Source organism: Pogona vitticeps, chromosome 4 (assembly GCF_051106095.1).
Source record: "Pogona vitticeps strain Pit_001003342236 chromosome 4, PviZW2.1, whole genome shotgun sequence".
In the NCBI taxonomy this organism is placed as follows: Eukaryota; Metazoa; Chordata; class Lepidosauria; order Squamata; family Agamidae; genus Pogona; species Pogona vitticeps.
In genome coordinates this window covers 235285729-235301988 of record NC_135786.1, presented here as the reverse complement: position 1 = coordinate 235301988, position 16260 = coordinate 235285729, and the positions used below count along the sequence as shown (strand labels likewise).

General features: G+C 47.0%; 1 protein-coding gene across 4 annotated transcripts in view; it reads left to right on the top strand.

Annotated features, from left to right (window-relative positions):
- Positions 1 to 16260, top strand: part of PTP4A3 (protein tyrosine phosphatase 4A3) — a 113931-nt gene that overhangs the window by 59016 nt on the left and 38655 nt on the right. Inside the window, exon 1 of one of the 4 annotated variants that reach the window (XM_078392017.1) lies at positions 12804 to 12949. The exons of 2 other annotated variants lie outside the window; for them this stretch is intronic. The gene's annotated coding sequence lies outside the window, so the exon portion shown is untranslated. Of the gene's footprint in view, positions 1 to 12803; positions 12950 to 14706; positions 15115 to 16260 lie in introns of those variants that run through there. One more of the 4 variants, XM_078392018.1, reaches the window with a different exon arrangement.

Below are 16260 nucleotides of genomic sequence, written 5' to 3'. Positions count from 1 at the left end.
CAGTTATGTGATACTCAAAAGGTAGTCATACAGAGGAGGAGCAGGATATTTTCTTCATCATCCCAGAGTTCAGGACACGTAATAATGGGATCAAGCTAGAGGATATCAGATTTAGGCTGACTATCGGTGGGGGGGGGTGTTAACTGTTAGAGCAGCAGTACAATGGAACCAGTGACCTCAGGAGGTGGTGAGTGTTCCAGCACTGGAAACCTTCAAAACTGGATAACCCTCTGTCAGATCTGCTTTGATTTGGATTCCTGCCGTGAGCTGGAGGGTTGGACTTGATGGCCTTCGAGGCCCCATTCCCAACTCAGTGAGTCTGTGATTCTAGTCTACAATTCTAAATGTGGAAGCTCTTTGGGGCAAGCCACATAACTGTTTCACCCACTGGATTGCTGCAGATGGATAACAGAGGAGGAGATAAGACAAGCCAGCCGTTCTGTTCCTGGAATCCTGTGGAACTCCTTTCCTCATGGGGAAGATGTTTGGGGTTACTGCTAGAATCATTTTACTGCCAGTAGCAGTTTTTGAAAATTAAAGACGCTTGACACCTTCTTGCAGCTCTCAGAAGCTTTCCTCACAATGAAAAGGGTTCCACTGGACCTTCCGGGGCAGGATTGGAAATGTTTTGTTTCTGAAAAATGGCCTTCAGCACTCTGCCTCATTAAATGGTGTCGCTGCGCAACAAGATCTCCGTCGATAAGATACCCTGCAAACATTTATAATGCATTTTGAGTAACAGGACTGAGTTGCTCTTTTGAAGAACTTTCTCCACACCACAGTGATCGGATTAAAAGGAGGCTTTCGGGCAGGCCCTCCTTCTGGATCGAGCCGATTTCTTTCCCCCTCTGTCCCTATCTCTACCCGTTTGAAGGCATTGCTTTAAAAAAATGCTTCAGTCTGGTGTAATAGCTGTGTATCCGTTCCAGAACTTGTTGAGGCTTTTCGGCTGGAGAAAATAAAAGACGGTGGGCCTCAGAAGGCCCAGACCTGAAAATTACCGCCTCTGCCTGTGTAAATTAGAAGGGACGGAAGTCTTGTGTTGATGCCAGGTTTTCACAGCATCCCGGAAGCCCCAGATCAGTATGTGAGGGACATCCTGGGGTTTGTTTGTTTGGTGTGTGTGTGTTTGTTTGTTTTTGTTGTTGTTTTTCCCTCACAGCTGCAGTCTGGAATGGATTCCTGCTGTTGTGTGTCCTCTGGCGCAAGCTGTGTAGTGATTTTCTGCAGAGTGTGTCCTCTCGTTGCATTTCTCCTTTCCTTCTTCGCTCTACGGTATGATATGTGTATATACAGTGGTGCCTCGCAGAACGGTCGCTCCATAGAGCGACGAATCCACGCAATGGTGCCATTTTTGCGATCGCAAAAGCGATTGCAAAACGGCACCTAGATAGGGCACAATTCACAGAGTGAAGGTCGATAAGCGGTTCGCTTACTGACCTTCGCTTTGCGACCCGCCCGATCAGCTGGTCGGCGAGTCCAAAATGGCTGCTGCACGACCCCAAAATGACAGTGCGCAGCGTTTTCGCGCCCTTGGTAAGTGAGGGGAGGGCGCGAAAACGCTGCCGGAACAGCCGAAATGGCTGCGCGCAGCATTTTCGCACCCTCCCCTTGCTTACCAAGGGCGCGAAAACGCTGCGGCCGGCCATTTCGGCTGTTCCGGCGGCCATTTTTGACCCGCCGGACAGCTGATCGCAGCCATTTTCGCGCCCTCGTTCAGCGAGGGGAGGGCGCAAAAATGGCTGCCAGCCGCCCGGAAGCATCGTAGAATGGTGAGTATTCAGCTCAATTGGAACGCATTAAACACTGTTTAATGCGTTCCAATTGGTTTTCTTGCCCCGTTCAACGATGCTTTCATACAGCGAGGGTTAATCCGGAACGGATTAACCTCGCTGTGTGAGGCACCACTGTATTAAACCGGGTTGGCCCTTCGCTCAATCAGATATCATCCAGAATCCTGTTATTGCAAAGTTATGCTCTGCATCGTTCAGCAGAGGGAATATCTAATTTAAAGGAATAGAAAGGTTTGCCATCTCCCTGTTTCAGCTTCAGAGGCTCCCTCAAGTTCCCTTTTCCTCTTAGGAAGGTTTTGGGTTCCTCAGGATGGTGGGGGTGGGGGGGACCTTTAATAGCCAAAAATATCCACCAGCAGTACCAATCCTGGCTATAATGGTCCACTAGCAATCTTTGACTATTAGAGGCTCCCATCCAGAGGCTTCCTTGGGACAAAGGGTAGCTCTAGGGGGACCCAGAACTTGAAAGAAGGAGATAGGAAGCTTCCAGCTGACTTGAATTAAATATCAATAGTGCATGATAAGCAGGGGCAGAACACTTTATGTCGTCCAGTTTCTGCAGCATGCCTGGATGCGAGATAGGTTTCGGTCCTTGTTGTGCAATGCTGAAGCCTTCTGTAGCGCTGATCCGTTTTCAGCTGCTTGCAGTTCTGTTTCTGGCAAACCTTTCGGTGGGGTGCTAAACCAATACTGTGCCCGTTCGAATGAAAGGGTGGGCGGGCAGGAGACTCGTGTAAAGCTCTCAGATACGAAACCACATTTCCTGTGCATTGAATCCCACCCTATTAAGGAGGAGCAAAGCTGCATTGATAAATTCTGAGCTGCAAAGGCTCGGTGTGGTTCTTACCGCAAGCAGAGCCCAAAAGTGGGTACTGAGAGAGAGAGAGAGAGAGAGAGAGACTTTAGATCCAAGAATTCTCCATTCTGGGACCTCCACATGTTAGACCAACACTTGGACAAAGACTGGGCTGTCTTACCATCCCTGGGATTTCACTGGTGATAGAAGTTTTTAGTTCCCCTACATTTCTTGCCGTATCCTTAATCCCAGCCCTACTGAATGTCTCCTTCCTTGTCCAACTCTGTGTACTTCCATAAGGAGAAGGCTCATTCTTTAGGATGAGAGGCATGCCGAGCCATTCCTAAACCCGCACTGTAATTAAAAGCGCCATTTCTCAGGCCTCCCGCTGACAGCAGCTGTTTTGATGAGATGCCATAGAGGCCTCGGACACCATCCGGAACCACATCTGGTGCCTCTTGGTGCCGAGCCAAATAACTCCTGAAAACCGCATGAAATTGACACTAGCCTCAGAACCTTTTTATCCAGTTTCGCTTTCCCTTCTGTTCTTCTGGGCCATTCACAGCCGTTTCTAGCCATCTGCCTTTTTTACACCTCCATCTGCAAGACCACCGTCTGCTTCATGTTACCTGGTCTGGAGTCAACGCAGAGCAGCCATCGGCAGGGAAAAAGAGAGGCAAGGCTATGTGGTTGCTTAGCCAAGGCGCTGTGGCATGACCTTTGTCATGATCCAGTCGAGGGCACCAGCTTTCACACATGGTTTGGAGGGATTCCTTAAAAGGTTTTCAAGGGTTGGCTCCTCAAGGGAGCTGCGTAGACACACACCTTGCGATTTGCCTGGTTGTCAAGTTTCTTTCTGTTAATAAGGGTGAAAGAGGAGAGCACAAAAAATTATCTGAAGCTCAACATCAAAAAAGCTAAGATCATGGCTACTGGTCCCATCAACTCCTGGCAAATCGAAGGGGAAGATATGAAGGCAGTGACAGATTTTACTTTCTTGGGCTCCATGATCACTGCAGATGGAGACAGCAGCCACGAAATCAAAAGACGCCTGCTTGTTGGGAGGAAAGCGATGACAAACCTAGACAGCATCTTTAAAAGCAGAGACATCACCTTGCCGACAGAGGTCCGATAGTCAAAGCTATGGTTTTTCCAGTAGCGATGTATGGAAGTGAGAGCTGGACCATAAAGAAGGCTGAGTTGATTTTGGAAAATATTCAGGGACTCTTTGTAGTCCAGCTGCATCCAGACAGTCAAACAGATCACGTGCTTTCCTTGTTATTTTTCCCAGCTCAATTCAAAGTTCTGGTCGCAGCCTATAAAAACCCTTCCTAACTTAAGACCCGAGTGTTTGAAAAGGCTCAGTTCTCCCATATGAGCCAGCCCCGTTTTAAAAACCCTTCAGAGAGACTCTTCTCTCTGTCTTGTTTCTGTGAGATGTGCATGGGGCGAGAATGCCAGACAGGACCTTCTGAGTGGTTCCCCCCCCCAAAATCATCATGTTTGCAACATAAAGTAGCCTGGCACCATATTGGTTTTCCTCCTACCAGCAGGTAAAGATGTTGTCATTCGGACAGGCCTTTGTCTTTGAAGTGGAGATATTTGCTGAAGTCGGATTTTTGTTTTAATTATTGAGTGGGGTTATGGAATAGGTTTTGAACCAGCATAGTTTTTATTTGCAATTCCAGTTTCCTGTGTTACCTTGTATGTTGGTCACCTCGTTCGTGGCTCTTTTCTTTGGAAGGGTGGGCTGTCCAATTTAATAAATAACTTCGGGACACAGGTGAATCACAGGTAGGCCAAGGTGAGGGCAACTGCTTCTTATACCCCCACCAAGAGTATTTCTTATTCTTCCCCCCACCTGGTCACGGCTGTAAGAAATAAGAAAAACAACTTCAGTAGAGAGAGGATGCTCCAAAATGCTCAGTAACCATTCGTAGCAGAGATGGGTGAGAAGCCTGTAAGGGAGGATGTAAATTACAGTGGTGCCTCGCTTAACGAGGATAATCCGTTCCAGTGAAATCGCTGTAGCGGGGCGGCCATTTTCGGTGCCTGTAAAGCCAGGAATCTGTCCAAAAACACAGCGGGTGGCCATTTTGAAGCCACTGTTTTAAAAACATTGTAATGCAAAGAATCGGTTCCCAAAGCAGAGAACCGATCGTCACAAAGTGGATTTTGCCTATTAAAACAGCGTTTTGCAATCGCAAAAGCGATCGCAAAACAGTCATCGTATAGCAGTTTTGTAGTTTAATGTGGTAATCATCAAGCGAGGCACTACTGTACTGTCATGCTGTGGCGTTTTCAAACATTTGTAACTTCATGGAATCTTTGCAGTAATAAGTGCCTTACCTGTACGCCTGTAAAGGGAATCTGGGTTGTGGACCTTGGTTTTTTTTTTTTTTTTGGACTGCTGCTCCTGGAGATAAGGGGAGTGTATTTTATTTTATTTCTTTATAATATCTTTACCCTGCCTTTCTCCTTAAAAAGGACTCGACGCAATTTACATCACTATAGGCATACCTTGGTTCACGAACGTCTCGGTTAATGTAATTTTCGCTTGACAAACAAAAATCCATTGAAAATAATTCCTCAGTTTACAGGGAGGCGGGGTTCGGAGTATGAAGGAAGTTTCCCTAGGATGCATTGTGTCTGGAGGTTTATAGCGCCGCCCCCATTTCTATGGCAATCCGCGTTCCGGTTTACGAATTTTTCGCTTTGCGTAACGTCCCATAAAACGCCTTAATTTTGTAAACTGAGGTACTACTGTACTGGATTTAAAAACTAAAAAGTGTATGTATACAAATATTTTTAAAGGATCAAACAAATATCACACTAAAAATGGGGAGGGGAGGGGAATCAACTCCAAAACCCATCAAAAAATTAGTGTAAGAAAGAGTTATAAAAACCATACAGGATCAGTCCATGAAGAAGCCCTCAGCTGCCCACAAATGGAATATAGGTTATTTCATGGGTGTGCAGTTAGGTCGGGCGTTTTTCACAAAAATTCCCTGAAGTTATAAAACTTTGAAGGGGGTGCAGTAACTTTCATTCTCAGACACATGTTGGAATGTCTTTGCTAGAGAAATATGGGGTAGAAATACAAGGAATCAATAAGCATGTTGCATCTGGATATCCTTCAGTTCCTTGGGGAAATGAACGGAAGCTTCTATTTCAACCTGCATTGAGGTTTGTTTGGTAGGGTGGGACGTGGGAAACGCAACAGAATACCTCCCACCATTGGACTGATTTCATTATTACAGATGTAAGGTAGCAGTGGGAAAGAAAGGAGGGCAGTCCAACTTTTCTGCAGAATAAAAAATGGCAGGCATTGTATTGCAATCAACGAGACGAAACTTGGGGACGTCCTGTCTCCTTTTTTGGTTTTTGAGAAAGCTTCATTGCCTCCCCATTGCTCCTTCTCCATCCCACTTTTTTTTTTAAAAAAGGGTCTTTGAAAAATTTCATCACATTCTGTATCATGATTCATCTCCCGCCCCACTGAAATGCTACTCCCGATGTGTCAAAAGACAAGTTTCAGGATTTGAAAGCAAAATAATAATTTCAGCTGATTAAAAAAAATTATTTTGGTTGTGAAAATCTCAGCGCCACAGACTCAAGCACAAACTTCCAAATTTCTTCACAGACACTCTTTCCCGAGTTTGAGAACTGGTAGGCGATACCTGTCAAAATTTGGGTAAATTATATTGCCTTGCGCTTTTTTCATCCACATCTAGGATGAGTCTTCCACCGAAGATCTGAAGATTTTTCCCACTTCAGTAGCTTTCAACACATTTTGAAATCCGGATCGGGTTGGTTAAGAGACTGATCCTTTGTTAAATCCTCTTTAGCACTCACTCCTTCTATGATCTCTGCAGAGAGCTGCCAGATGAGTAATTCCTGGCCAGGTGGTGAGCTGCCGTCATTGCTGGCACATATGTGTGTGCCTCCACCCACGTGAACAATTTGCATCTTCTGCTCCTAGCAGTGACGACTCTCGATACCGATTGGTTGAGCTGCTGCAATGTTGGAGTGTTTGTGTGCCTTCCGTAGCTGCTTAGAATACCAGCAGAATGTCTGCAGACTAAATCCTATGGGGAAAGAGGTCCTTGTGGGCTTGGCTGGTAGTGTATGTTCACTAAGGCTGTCTGTTGAAAAGAGCTGTGAAGGATTGGAATGGTAATTGGGAAGTGTTTTTTTTTTCCACTGAGGACTTCTAGCTCAGTCTCCAGGGCAGTTCAGGTAAGTGAGAGTGAACCGCTTAATAAAGCAAATTTAGAAGAATGTGACACTTTTATTAGATCACTTTAAAAAAATCAGTTAATGCAAGCTTTCATAGTTTAAAAATCCCTTCTTCAGGCATGCACCTGGAGAAGAAGCAGAAAAATTATGCAGAAAAATAACGAAGGTCCCCAAAATTCATGGCAGACATTGCTGAGCACCATCTTCATAAGGTGTGTTATAGGCAGGCTGTGTGAGGCGAGGTTAAACACTTCACCCTTGGTAGCATGTGGTTGAAAATTCCTACTCCATATTCAGAAAGAGGCAGCCTATTCCTCTGCCTAAGTTCCCCTCCCCTTCTGCTCTCATGCGCCTAGTCTTTTCCGAAGGTCACCTGTCCAGCAGGTAGGTGCAAAGGCTTGAAATTTCATGGTACTCTGTTCACAAGACCCTCGGGGGGCGGGGGGCCAATAGTGGCGCCAACATGGTGCTGAAATCAGAGAAGAGAAATGGGGCCCATTACCTTCCTGCAGTCTGACTTTCCTCACAGGGAGGTTGAGGCAGAAGAGAGCCGTTTATATGCTTACCTTCGCCTCCTTGGAGGAAAGGAAATTATAACATATACTTGGAAATATTTGTGTGAGCAGAGCTAGGGTGAGGCATTTGGAAGTCTGTAGGCCATCTGTTGCTCTAGCTTTTTTTTTTATATTGGGGGGGGGGAGATTCAAGGGTCCTGGAGGGTCTCCCAAGAAAAAGCCACAGTTCAAACTGAAGTGGAAACTTAAAAGCAAATTCTGTGCTGACATTTTATTCAGGAAATCTTCCAGAGATATATTGGACCTCTTAATTGTCATCATCGTCTACCATCAAGTCATTCCCCTTCTTCTGGGGGCTCCCTGGGATGGTGCAGCTTGCCCAAGGCCACCCAGGCTGGCTCTTTCTCCTGGAAGGCACTGGGAGGGAATTGAACTCCCAACCTCTGGCCAAGTGACTAAACCAGTGAGCCGTCCAGCCAGCTAGCGGAACTCCCTCTCCATCACAAATCCATGCTGCACTTTCACCGATGATGGTGGTCAGCCTGAAACCACCACCACCACCCCCGATAATATAGGCCGGAAGAGTCAAGTGGAATGATCCAAAATTTGGTTCACTATTCCCCAAAAAAGGAAAGACAAACAAGTTTAGCTTTTTGTTTTGAATTGAGGACACCTAGAATTTGGGAAAGGGTAGATAAGAGAGATACACACATATAAAGAGATACACTGGTTGTAAAAAATAGATAGATTGTGCATTGTGTGGTAAAAGCAGAAGGGGAGAAGACTGTGTTCCCCTGAGCCACTCCGGTGAGCCTGACGGAGAGATGGAAGGAAGCACTGCCCCGTTCAGAACACAACTAGCGGATGAGGGTTATTGCAATAAAATCAACTAAAGTCCCCCACGAGCTTTTTTTGTTCCCCGAAACTCTTCTACTAAGCTGAGTGGCAGGCAAGGCGCAGAACCTGTAGGCGAGGAGCGTAGAAGTCTCGATCTTCGTCCAGAGTTTGCTGATGAGAAGCCTGCATTTCAGTTCAGTCCCAAAAGCATTGATTGCAGACTGGATGAATCCCTGGTGAGGATGTAGGCATCTCTTCATATCTAAGCATACCTACTAGGAAAGAGGAGAGAAGCGTGCATCCCCGTGTCTTATAACGCAATTTGCCCACCAGTAGAATTTCAGGTTTGAGTTTTTGTTCCCGTGAACCCAAACCGTTTCTGGTTGGTTTGTTCGTTTCGGTTGCACTGAGAGATGCTATCAAGTTCTGAGAAAGAAAGATTGAGAAACAAAAAAACAAACCTCTCTCTCTTTTTTTTTCCTCAGCAGAATTGCTCTCGGGTTCCTCGAGAGTTGGCACAAATATATTTTTTTTCTAAAACAGAAACGATCTATTTCCAGCCCCCCCCCCCCCCGGCCGTTGTTTGTCATCTTGAAAACAAAAGGCCAGATGCAGGACAGGTGTCTGTGGTGAGAAAGGAGGGCTCGGATGTTTTTCTAACGGCCCGAGAAGTCTGTTGGGGGGGGGAATATATATCTTTCAAAGCCACCTCAGCTACACGGCTGCATCCTGGCTCCTGCAGTCAGGGCTTGTCCTGTGTAATGTGAGTTAGGAGCATAAATAGACCTCCAACTCTCCCTGGAGGATTCCGGAGCTTGCTTCTCATGGAGCCTGCTGGCCACTTCCTTCCCACCCAGCCCAAGAGGCAAATCGCTGGCCACATTACCACGAGCTGTAGCATAAAGGAGGAAATGGGTGTCTGTGGTTTATCAGTTTCCAAAGGGGGGGGGAATAACATCTTCTCTACGGTGAATAACTGCTTTTCAAAAAGGTAAACAGAAAGAGCAGCTTGAGGCGCAGGTCTGTTGAGCAAAGCACAGAACATGGTACATTTGCCTGCTCTTTGGAGCAAGGATCTCACACCAAAGGAAATAACAAACCCCTCAATCCATGGAACAGTGCGTGTTCATCCTGGGATGTGCAGTAGACGTGATGAAATCTCTTTTATAGGTTGTTGTTGTTGGTTAGTCGTTAAGTCGTGTCCGACTCTTCGTGACCCCATGGACCAGAGCACACCAGGCCCTCCTGTCTTCCACTGCCTCCCGGAGTGTTGGTCACTTTGATAACACTATCCAGCCATCTCGTCCTCTGTTGTCCCCTTCTCCTCTTGCCCTCACGCTTTCCCAACATCAGGGTCTTTTCCAGGGAGTCTTCTCATCTCATGAGGTGGCCAAAGTCTTGGAGCCCCAGCTTCAGGATCTGTCCTTTCAGTGAGCACTCAGGGTTGATTTCCTCAAGAATGTATAGATTTGTTCTCTTTACAGTCCAGGGGACTCTCAAGAGCCTCCTCCAGCACCACTATTCAAAAGCATCAATTCTTCGGCGGTCAGCCTTCTTTATGGTCTAGCGCTCACTTCCATATATCGCTACTGGAAAAACCATAACTTTGACTCTGCAGACCTTTGTCAGCAAAGTGAGGTCTCTGCTTTTTAAGATGCTGTCTCAATTTGTCACCTACCTAAAAGTAGGTACGTACATATTTTTGTGGGCTCAAATGCCAGTGAGATGGAAATATACCAGAGAGTAATTGACCAGAAAACTGAGACTAGGAAACACAGCAGTGAAGGAATTGGATGCCAGGATAAGTCACGGGAGACGCAGACCATCCCTTGTCTTGTCTAACTGATCACCATGTATTTGGGCGGGGGGGGGGGGGGTTGGACAGTGAAGAAAGGAGACAAGAAAAAAAAATTATTTTGAAATGTGGTGCTGGAGGAGAGCTTTGTGGATACCCTGGGTCCTAGATAAAATTGTGCCTGAACTATGTCTGGACGCAAAAATGTGGCTGCCCTATTTTGGGCACATTATCTGATGAAGAATTCTCTGGAAAAGACTGTCGTGCTGGGAAAAGTAGAAGGCGGTAGGAAAAGAGGAAGACAAAAAAAATGAGATGGATCGACTGCCTAAAGGAAGCCACCGGCTTGAGTTCGCAAGAACTGAGCAGGGCTGTTGAGGACAGGAAATTTTGGAGATTGTCCATTCCTGGAGTCACTATAAGTCAGAGGTGACTTAACTGCACATAACAACAGCAGCAAGATACTGCAAGATATGGAGGTATTGAGTCGAGGACATTTCTTTTCTTATTCCATTTCCCATTCTTACTGCAGCTTAGTCTTTGTTTACTCCAGTAAATCCTATTAGCAGTAATTGGCTAGATAGTCTAGTGTTTTTTGGTGGGGTTTGTTTTACACTTCTGGTGTAATATTTACTCAAAACACCACAGTAGTTGTCAGTAACATCTAATAATTACAGAAAAGATGGTTTGTAGAAGTTCTTCCTGTTTTGAATGAAGTAGCTAGTGGGGGGAAAATGGACTCCTTTGTAGGGGAGGGCAAACTGGTAGCGTGGGACGCTGGCCAAAATACTCTTCCTTAACACAGTAAAGTGCACTAGAGTAGGCCCATTGAATCATTGGGGATTAGGTGAGTCAACACCTCAGATGGGCCTACTCTAACAGACTTTAGCAGAGCAAGCCCATTTGAATCAGTGAAACATATGGAGGAAGTGACTCACTAAATCCCACTGATTCAGTGAACCTTCTCTAGTGTCATTTCCTATGCTAAGCAACAGGATTTTGGCCGTTGAGTCCTTTACTCATTACTGCTGGGACTGGGACCCGCACACATGCGCGTGCAACTTGTCTTTGAAATGTTTTACTAGGCACTGCCTCTTGACTCTTGACACCATCTTTTCAGCCTGCATTTCCAATTCTGCACTTGTATTTTGGCATAACATCCTTAATATTATAGCCCTAATTGGAGTGAAGTGCCAAATGAGGTATTGTTATGTTAGCCTCTAGATTTGAAAACGTGGGCTCTTCCCGTGTAAAATACAGTGGTGCCTCGACTTACGAACACACGGCCATTTTGAGTTACGACCCGCTCCGGCTGCAAAATTTTGCTTCGACTTGCAGCCGGAGCTTCGAGTTACAACCAGAAAAAGGCAGGGGGAAAAGGCGGGGAATTCAAATTGCTAACCGTTGGTGGTGAAGAGGCTGCTTCTTTGTAGCTCTTTTCCCCCAGCAGTTAGAAAGTGCGTGATCGGAGGAGGCTTGGTTTGGGGCTGGGTGGTGGGATTATGTTTCTATGTAGGATTTGTTTTCTTTCTTTCTTTTTTTTTTTTTTTTTTTTGGTTTTTTCCCTATTTCTGATGGGTCTTGCGGGGTTTGTTTGCTTTTTGGTGTTTTTTCCCCATTTCCGATAGGTCTTGTGGGGTTTGTTTGCTTGTTGCTTTGCTTTCTTTTTTTGCATTTCCAATGGGTCTTGCACGGTTTGTTGGCTTTCTGCTTTCCTTTTTTTTTTTTTTTTTTCATTTCCAAAGGGTCTTGCAGGGTTTGTTTGCTTTTCTTCCCCCCCCCCCCTTCGGCTGGAACAGATTAATGGGTCTTGCAGTGTTTTGTGGGGTTTTTTGGTGATTTTTTTTTCTTTGACCAGAACGGATTAAATGCATTCCTATGGGAAATGGTCCTTCGACTTAACAACCCTTTCTAGTTACAACTGTAGTTCTGGAACCAATTAAATTCGTAAGTCGAGGCACCACTGTACTGTATTGCCAGAAGAAGGGGTGGAAAGACTATGGTAGCCCATAAGAACAACACAAGATTCAAAATCCAGTGGCAGGCCATGGTTTTATTAGGACCAATTAATACTTCTGCACTTCTACAATTTTTCGAGTTCTCTGGTCCTGTCATACCTGCCAATAACTTGGAAGGGGTGTTGCAATAAGAAATGTGGGTCAGTGAGTGGCGTAAGGCTTGTTCTTAGAATAATGGAGGTGGAAGGGGCCTGTAAGGCCATTAAGTCCAACCCCCCCCCCCCCCGCTCAAGGCAGGAATCCAAATCAAAACATCTGTCAGATGGTTTTCTGATTTCCTCTTGCATTGCTCCAGCATTGGAACGCTCACCACCTCCCGAGGTCATCGGTTCCATTGTCGTACTGCTCTAACAGTTAGGAAGTTGTTCCTGAGATTCATCCTAAATTTGCATATGAACAGCTGCCAGGCCTTTTTAAAAAGGACACACAAACACCCCTGGGAACTGGGAGGAAGGATCCTTTAATCCTCTTCTGCTTTTCCTTGGAAAGCATATCGAATTCTGTTGAACTTCCATGGAAATGCAGAACTGCCCTGGACCAGGAAGGTTAGCGCACCACTAAGTGCAAAGATTCCCCCCCCCAATTCTTTTTAATTCTGTTGTCCCGTTTCTATTCTTTTTAATACCTGAACCAGGAAGGAGGGAAAGACGTGGCCAGTAAAACCTCCTTTCCCCACCCCCTCCTCCCCCAACCTCCTCGGTCCTGCCAGCATTTCCTCCACCTCCCCTGTTTCAGTTTACTTAGGCGCTTAATGTTCTATTTTGAGTCGCTGGCCACGCGGGTGCTAAGCAGCCTGTGACCCTGAAGGTAAGCGTTACTAACCAGAGCGGTCGGGGCAGATTGTGCCAGTCCTGTCGCTGGCAGCCTCATGGAGGGGAACCGAACGCGGGAGCTGTCGGAAAGCTGGCCGCGAGAGTCTTTTCGCCAACTTGGGGGTCCTGGTTCTCAAGCGAAAGGTGAGCAGAGCAAAGGATCCCTCGCCTTTTTTTTTTAAATTTGCATTTGCAGGAGATTGATCAGCAACTTCCTCATCCTTCTCCCCCTTGAGAATAAGATTTATTTTTTTTTAAACAAAATCTTCACGGCTGGAAAGTAGATACTTTCTCAAAGCTGATAATCTGAGGGCTTCCCCCCCTCCATTTCCATCACCCCACCCTTTTGTCAAAGCCAAGTATGGCAGGGTGCAGTTTTTCTTGTGTCCCCCCCTCTTTAATTTAAAGCTTTAATTGGTTCTTCCGTACAGCAGGCGAGTGTGGATTTTTGTCCCAAAGCCAGCCGCTCCTCCACAATCCATTCCGAGGATGTGCCATATTTTTTAAAAAATTTAATTCATTCCAAGCAGCTTCTTTATTCACAGAAGCAATCCATTATTGCAGAGCAATACCAGGAAGATGATGTGGGGAGGTGCCGGGGACGGGGGGGGGGGGAGAATAAGGCTTCCGGAAAGACAGCTGCATTCGTCTCTTTTCAGCAACAGGAGAATCAAAAGTATGGTGGCACCTGTGAGTCTCATTTATTTTAGTAGGAGCTTTTGTGGGACACTTTCTACTTCTTGCGATGCACATCTGGATCACAGGTGTCGATGCTTACTTGGTTCTTGGCTGGTTGGTTTGCCAAAAAAAATAAGAACTAAAAAAGCAAGCTGGGAAGGGTATCAGAATGAGGACTGTCGTCATTCGGGGCAAGAGGCTGGATGTGTTAATCTTTTTTTTGGCCCCAGGTTGACCCTTCTGTTAACGATGGGCTGTAGCTGAGTGCGAGAAGCTCATGACTTTTATGCACGTGGTGCCAGATCTTGGCCCTTGCCATCTCCAGCAAGAGCTGGGGGGGGGGGGAATCCTGCCGGTCTGTGGAGACTATGCTGAACCAGATAGAACAGTGGTCTGTCTTTTGTGGTGGCGATGTGCCGCTAAGTCACCTCTGACTTACGCCGTGAGCAATCTAATCTCCAAAATGAGTACATTTACGGCGTGCGCCATCTAATCCCCAAAATGTCCTGTCCTCAACAGCCCTGCTCAGCTCTTGGAGATTCAAGGTTGTGGTTTCCTGGATGGAGTCTGTCCATCTCGTATTTGGTCCTCCTCTTTTCCTGCCGCTTTCCACCTTTCCCAGCATCAGTGTGCTTTTTCCGGACAATCCTACCTTCTCACAATGTGCCCATAGTAGGACAGCCTCAGTTACAACACGTTTGCCTCCAGAGAGAGTTCAGACTTGATTCGATCCAGGATCCACTTTGTTCATCTTTGGTGGAAGTCCAGGATTTCCTCAAAGCTCTCCTTCGGCACCGCATTTCGAACGAACCAATATTGTCCTGTCGCTTTTCTTTACCATCCAGCTTTCACACCCACGCAGGGTGATTGGGTAACATAATTCTGGACAGCATAGCTTCCATCAAAGCACATCTCCCTCTCTTGTGTTGTCTTTTCTCGCAGTCGGTGTCTTTCTTGCTTCTGGGAAATGTTTCCATCGATTTCTTTCTTTCCAAGCTGATGCCCGCGATGCGCTTTCTCCGTGGCTTGGCCCGGACGACTCAGAAACCCATCTCACAGGCCGGGCGGGCGGGCAGTCCCAGTTGCTTTCCAATTCGGCAGGTTTCTGGTTAGCACACGCCTTCTTCCTTTGCACAGAATTTTAGAGGTGGAGAATAAGAGGAAATTGTTAGTGACGATAGCTTGGAACGACCCAGCCCATCTGTGTGGGAGGGAGGTACATGGCTGGGGTTCACCTCCGGCTTATGCTCAGGGCGTTTGCGAGCTTGGGTGTTGGGAGCTGCCGCTGGAACGGGTGTGCGCGCCGGCTTGCCGAGGTGTATGCTGGCTGGTCCTCCTGTCGCGCAGGGATAGGCTTTTTCTCCATTTTGCGGGACCTGCCGCTCCTGTTTCTGAAGGAGAGGCCGGGACCCCCGAGAGGACGATGCCGGTGAGGAAGTGGGAGAGGCACCTCCGTGCCAAGCGAAGGTGACCACAGAAGGGCTCGTCCACTTTACCTGGGAGTCTGAAGGGCTTTGAAGTCCGCAGGTGGAGGCAGAAAGGATATTTTTGCTTATTCGGAAGCCGAGCGTGCCCTGGCTTGTTACCCTCGGTTAACGTGCGTTGCGTTGGGAAATCCTGAATGGAACCAGGTAAGGCGTGGACTGTCTGCTTTTGCTCCCGTTCTGCCCAGGCTGTCACTTCGGACTTATGGAACTCTGTCTCTCTGTCTCTCTCTCTGTCTCTCTCTCTCTCTCTCTCTCTCGTAGCCCTTAATCTGGGACGTGCTTGGCAAAGTCAGTGCTTTGTACCCGAAAATAGCGTAACCTTTTTTAGAAGGCTTTTCTCAGCTCCGGGAAGCTAACTCTGTCTCTCCCATGCCGTTTTGGAAGGCGCAGCGAATGCGCTGCTTTCGGTCCTATGGCCCGTGCCATCGTCGCCAGATCTCCGACGCTCAAAAGATATAACAAAGAAAACCAGATTCCCCCTTTCACCCCCGTCTCTTTTCTCTTTGATCCGTGACTTAACTGGAGGGTCCCGAGGAGAGGAGAGAGAAAAAAAACCTGGGGTCCATTTCGGAAGCTCTGGGGCAAGGCGGAGGAAGTTCTGCGGAAACACACCCATTCCGGACAGCTGGAAGCCTCCCCTCCCGGGCCCTGTTCTTTGTTTTCCGAGCCTCCTGTGGATGCCGTGTGTTTGGTTTCCTCTGCTAATAAAAACAACTTGCTGGCCTTCTGGAGACAGTGGGGGTGGCAGCCGGCGGACTGTTTGGAGTCTGCTTCTGTCTGTCTCTTTCCTTGTATCCTAACAGTGGCCAAGCTGGGCATTATTGCACACATACCCTCTGTGTTGGCACAAACCCTTGCCCGGAATGGGGTGGAAAGTTAACGGGTTAGACCCTTTGCTTCCCAGTAGTTTATTTATTTATTTTTATGGGACCCGTGGGTATCGTTTGACTTGGCACAATCCTGCTCCAGTCCAGGTCGCTCCTGTGAGCACCATCAAATGGGTTGTGGGGCCGTGTGGTCTACCACAACGCTACCAGGTGGTCAGAGGCTACCAGGCATTGAAGTGCCTCCCTTTTTGTATAGGAAGCTCCGGTTCCAAATGTTTGTCCATGTTGGACGGCCCTTAAGTCACAGCACATTTGCTCCAGATCCTCAAACAGAGGTTTCCCCCCCCCCCCCCAGCATTTATTGCCTGGTATGTTTTCATAAGGAGGTGCTGAAGATTGACAGAAGCATCTTCTGTTTGCAAAGTTTGCAGGAGTCCCTGGGATTTAGTCAGAGTCATGTCTG